Below are 6,200 nucleotides of genomic sequence, written 5' to 3' on the forward strand. Positions count from 1 at the left end.
TTCGCGGGAGCGTCACGCGCCGTTTTATCGCACGCGGTGACGTCAGACCCCTTTATAATTGTACGCGGTGACGTCACGCCATGTTATAATCGTACTCGGTGACGTCAAACGTCCTTATAATTGTACGCGGTGACGTCAGACGTCTTGATAATTGTACGCGGTGACGTCCCGCGCCATTATAATTGTACGCGGTGACGTCACGCGCTATTATAATCGTACGCGGTGACGTCACGTTATATTATAATCGTACGCGGTGACGTCACGCGCCATTATAATCGTACGCGGTGACGTCACGCGCCATTATAATTGTACGCGGTGACGTCACGCGCTATTATAATCGTACGCGGTGACGTCAGCGCGCGACGAGTCGTCCAGCAGCAGCAGCAGGCGAGCAAGATGGTTCCCCCCGTGCAAGTGTCTCCGCTCATCAAGGTTATTGTCGCCTCACGCGCGGCTCCCTGAGCCTCCCTCTCAAACCTGCCCTCGGGAAGTCTCCCCGCAACTTCCAGGGAGTCGCCGCGCGTTTTGATTCCCTCGTTTTTCCCAACGCTTCGCTTTCCGCCGAGCTCTTCCGTGCGGCGGCCTAGCGAGGCGCCCCGGCTTGCCTAGTCGCCGTGCCGGGTCACCTTGCCCGGACTCGGTAGGCGCGAGCGAGGTGGCGCCCGGTTCTTCCCGCGCTGTTTTCTTCGTCGAAACTTAGGACGAGGCAGTCTTTCTTACTCGTGGCGACGCGTGCCTATGCTGCGTTAACAAAGCTGAGGGCCATGCAGAGAGGGTCAGGCGCCGTCGTCATAGAGCGCGAATGACGTGTGGACGTTGTCTGACCTGCTCCATGTGCGGGCGATCTCAAGGTTGATGATGGCACTCGAGTACAATACAGACGCGCTACATCGCGATCTTCCCCCGAGTAATCAACAAAGCTTTCAACTCGTGCGGGACCAGACCTGGTCTGTGAGGCATATTTTAGAAGGATGAAACAAGTTATTCTGTAGGGCGCTGCGGTGCGGAAATGTTAACAACCTCGCCTGGTGTACAGGAGATCGTGGGTTCGATTCCGACCCTGACGCGTTTGCATGTTCTCCCCGTGGTCGCGTGGATTTTTCTCCGGGTTTTCGGTCCACATTTAGAGTATTTGGTACTACGTAAGTTTAATACGTCAATGCAGGAACGTCAGTGCTGATATTTTGCCCCTGACCGTCCCTTTAGAGGTTTTTCTCATTGTTCAATCTTTAACGTGTCGGATAACCCTTGACACGCAGCTTGAGTTTATTTGTCCATCTATAAGGATTAAATGTATTTATCCCCTTTATGACAGTTACCTGAGCTGTTGTCGAGACTAAACGTGGATTTTCTGGTGCTCTTCATTTCAGATGGCGCGCTACTCTGCGCTGGGACTTGGTATCGTCTACGGCTCCGCCAGATTGGGTAAAGTGACCGTGATAATTTACTGAGCTGTGCGCTGAAGCGTCCTCCAAATAATGCGCAGTTGCTGGTTGGCTCGTGGAGCTGATTACGAGTGTGCACCGCAAAGTCCCTTGGTTGCGATCTGGGTTTAAGCCACCACATTAAGCTGAATTCACAAGTCGAACAAGTTGTTGGTCTGATAATTGACTACACCAATAACGTAACATTCTCCATAATACAGGTTTTTGTTGGGTTGGATTGCGTAAATATGTGTCGTTAAGCCCACCACCAACCGACACAGCTAATTAGTAAGGTTTGTCACGTAAACAGAACATGCCACTTCGTTACTAGTACAGCAAACCGGTGTGTATAATCTGAGTACGACGTTTCGCCAGTAATTACAACTAGCTTCAGGCGATCTAACCCAAAAAAACTTGTATTATGGATATTGGTCGCGAAAGCCTACGTGTTAAACTTTCAATTATTTTTAACAAAACATTTGGGTTATTGCTGGTCCATAAACCTTTGGTCCGATGGCGATGCATCAAACACCGATGGATAGGGGATGTGTAATCTCATGTAAAAGGATTACAGAATAAGTTTTGTGGCATAATTTTCCAAAGGTCATGCAGATAGCACACAGAGGCATTATGTAAAAAATTACTTGGACTTCGCATGTTTTTCATGTATGCTATCGTGTTTTAAGGTATAAGCACAATAGTTGTATGCTATAAGTTGACGTGTAATACATTATTTTACAAGATACATGGTTTGACTATGCTCAAAATTATAACGGTGTCAATATCACGTCCAGTTATGGCAGATAACTTTATGTGCAATTAGAACATCTTATACAATATAAGCTGGAGTGTGCAGATGTATTTGTGTGTTGACATTTAAATTTGTGGCTTCACGTGTAGCACGGCTGAAGCCCATCGCGGCAGAGGAGCGGCGGATAGAGGAGGAGGAGCGGCAGAAGCGAGAGGAGTCGGAACGGATTGCACGCGAGATCGCTGCCGCATGTACATACTCGCATTCACTCAACCTTGTCACTCGTTAACGTGACACCCTTTTCGACACAGCGCTCGGTCGGTCGATCTCTGTGTTCTTCAAAAAGCCATGTGCATCAAACTTCTTGTTCACACGAAATGTATAAAACACAAGCCGGCACAGATTTATTGCAACGGGACTTGTTCTGAAACAGCTACTGGAACACATGTGATATATTTCAATCGCGTGATTTTTGTTCATGCCAAGTTTTGGCAAACCACTGCTTTCACGAGCCAGTTTTAGGCTAACTGACAAGCACTATATGAACACTATATTTCATACAGTGTTTATGTAGTTTGCAGTGTTATACATTTATTTTCCGAGTTTAGTGGGTATTGTGGTTTCCTCCTGTTGCATATCTGACAATGTTTTCCGCCATCATATAAAATTGGTACTCAATTTCTAATGCCGTATCTACTTGTGCTTCTCTACCTGCAGCTGACGACACTATCCTCAAGTGACAACTTGTAGAGCCGGGTGAAATGCAAAGAAGCGAGAGACGCTCAGTGCACACACGACACAACAAAATCACACTGCACAGAATGGACTTGCTACACAAGACGCGAACAACATGGCACACACATCTGAAGCATAAACACAAGAATACACAGAGTACACAAACAGCATGCGTATCCAGCAGGATTCACACTGGCGATTCTACAAGCACTCGACAAGACACCCTGAGAATGCTCCCACTCGAGGTTGGCATTTGTCTTCTAAATATGTCTCCCTCATTGTGAGCTGTAAGGTTCGTCTGTTTGGACGTCAATAAAGCGGAGTAAATGTCATCGTATTAGCTGCCTATTTGTTATGCAATTGCAGTGTATCACTTGAAGGTATGCATGCATTCTCAGGCTTCACTTGCTGCGAAAGTTTGTGAATTGGCAGATGGCTGCTATTTAACCATCTCATCCACTGGTGGGTAATTAATAGTTGTGTAGGGTTATATGATCAACTTTGCTGCACTTACTGGGGACTTGGTTTTGCAATTAAGTATGAATCGTAAATGGTAGTTTGGGACCTTTGAAGTCCAGGCCTCCATTCTGTATAACTCTCGTGGCTTAGGTGCCCATGTTGACACAATCCTCACCTGCATGTGCATAGCTTAATAAACCATGTACCTCGTGCTGTAAATGCTGCTATAGTACTGTAATGCTCAGTAAATTTGGATGGTGGAGGTTGTGCCAGAACTGATTAGTTCAGATATCACGTGATTAGTTAGCCATGACTGGTTATCGAGTTGTGGTAGCAGTGCGTTCACCGTTGGTGCCACTACTCCACCCCCCCCCCCCCCCCCCATTTAGATGATGCTCAACTAACTTGAATGCCCAACATATGGGGGATAGATTGAGTCCAATAAACCAGAAGTATGTAATCTGAAAACAATTGACAGTGTATCAACAGGGTTGAGTGCGCTTCAGGTTATTACTGAAAAATCGGCATAACTTGCTTCTCTTTTGAGAGTTAATATTCCAAAGATATGACTCAAGCCAAATGTGCACTTCAGTTAAAATGTGAATTATGGCAAGTGGAAATCGTAATACTACATCCGACATGCCTTATAATGATCCAATTAAACTGTCTTTCACATGTGAAGTCAACATCAAATATAAGAAGTTTAAGTAATTACCTTTTGTTAAATTTAACATGAAAAAACACGCAAAACTGCATGAAAGATATTTCATTTTAATGCATTTCCAGTAGCATTTAAGTAACAGTTGAAGTCGCTTTCGCTTCAGATGCCTTCTGTTTACTAGATGGCAATAGTTAATCGCAAACTACGCTCCCAACATCACATTTTAAAAAATGTGTTAATTGATAACATTATATTGAAAGCATAGCTACAACCATGTTGGCCATATTAAAGACCGTTACAGTATACACCCAAAGCAGGACATTATAAACTATACAGTTATAAAATGTGACCATGAATGTCGTATTAAGTAATTTTTTTGCAAAACTTTGCAATGTTTTTAATCAATATGTATAATGTGCCCCTCATGAAAAAAAAATCAGGTTGTACTGTTGCCTGATAAGAGTAGATTTATAATCGCAGAGGAGAAATATGCAAGTGCACATTTTCTGGGACGCCCAAACCCAAGTTCTGTCCGAAGGATAACGAGGAAGGACAGAGGCGTGCATTTAACCCACACTGGCCACAAGCCAATGTACAAATGCTACAAAAGCAAGGGTTCGTTCTGTGTGGCATGTGTAACATGGCAGGGTCAAATTGACTCGGTCTGCACAAATGCCTTACGCCTTTTTAACACACGTCTACACAATCACTTCATTAAGACAACTGCATGGGTGGAGGCAGTGATTAGGAAAGATGCTGGAAAGGTAGAGGGTGTTATTTTGACATTACCTAGCCGAGCCGTGGTCCTGGTAACATGTTGAAAAACATCGATGGTTGTGGCACTTGATAGACACTCATCACGTATCACTTAATACAAGCAACGTTAAAAACTTTCATTGTACAAAGCAAAGCCTATTAGATAATTCTTATTTACAGAGCCTTTCTGAAAACCCCACCTGGAAGAGGACAATTAGGTTGTGTACAAGGGGTGGTCAAATATTTTGAGACTTGAGTCGCTAACAAAATCAACATAGCATTGGCAATATTTCGAAACCCACATTTCATTTGCGACCAATACAGGACAGTACAACGCTACGGTTGTTCTTTCTGTACCGGTATATTACAATTAAAATGTGCGCTTACATTGAAAACAGAATTCACTTCTGTAAAGTACAACTGTTCCCCAACAGATGTGTAAAGAAACGATAAGGCAGACTTCACAAACATGGTTGTCCTCTTCCTTTCTGCTTATTAAAACATTACATTACGTAAAGTTTAGTCTTTAAAAAGTGCCGACTTTTAATATACCACCCTCATCCTTTTTTACCACCTCCAGTATATTTGCTTTTCAACTTGCATATAAATGAGAAACACCTGCTCATAATAATGATCCCTTTACAACAATGCATGCACACCTGAATTGTTGGCAATATTCACCAACAGGATAACCTCCTGTGAAGTGCGTACGGCTATGCACGGCATACAAATCATATCGGCTACACAGGGCCACGACCAGACAAGTAAGAGTGCGGATCCCCTCCTCTGAGATCAGCGTTTCTCAAATCTTGAGTTCTCGTGGCCCCTGGCCCCCCCCCCCATGGTGCAGATTTCTGCTTATTCATCTTTGCTGTTCAGAAGCAATGTCAGCCTCCGCACACTTTACACGAAGCTTTTGATTGGTTTGATCATCAGCGCAAGTAGCTGATAAGGGAGCTCACGAGAACTCTTGAAAAACATTGCCCTGGATCATCTGGCTTATAACTCTACTCCTTCCCAGGACAGTACACGAATTATATTATCAGCCTGTGTGTTGCAGGATAATGGGTTGATTGCGTTTGCAATCCTAAAATCGAGCCGCCCCAACAAAGTCGACCGTATAGGTTCCTCTGGATGTAAAGAGTTCGCAATTAGGATAATCACTTCCACGCCAGACTCTTAGAGAGACGTGCAGCGAGATAGATTTTTTTTAAATGTGGAATGACATGAAGCATTGTGGTGTGTGCTGGTGGTGTGACGATGGGGGGGGGGGGGGGGTAGTGAGTGAAGCGGAATTAACAGTGGGAGATGCTAGCCTGGCCATCCTGCATAGCAGTGTCGTGCCAGTTAAGCAAACGGCGTCTAAACATCACAGGGTTATCACAGCACGACCTATTGAAGTACAACTACAGCA

General features: G+C 44.6%; 1 long non-coding RNA gene across 1 annotated transcript; it reads left to right on the forward strand.

Moving 5' to 3' along the window:
- Positions 1 to 325: 325 nt before the first annotated feature.
- LOC133348552 (uncharacterized) lies at positions 326 to 3,242 on the forward strand. Its single transcript, XR_009755808.1, has 4 exons — positions 326 to 432; positions 1,371 to 1,425; positions 2,325 to 2,426; positions 2,893 to 3,242. It is a non-coding gene; the product is annotated as an uncharacterized LOC133348552 (long non-coding RNA).
- The last annotated feature ends 2,958 nt before the right edge of the window (positions 3,243 to 6,200 follow it).

The sequence above is a fragment of the Lethenteron reissneri genome, chromosome 27 (genome assembly GCF_015708825.2).
Source record: "Lethenteron reissneri isolate LAM-NWPU_2019-01 chromosome 27, ASM1570882v1, whole genome shotgun sequence".
Classification (NCBI taxonomy): Eukaryota; Metazoa; Chordata; class Hyperoartia; order Petromyzontiformes; family Petromyzontidae; genus Lethenteron; species Lethenteron reissneri.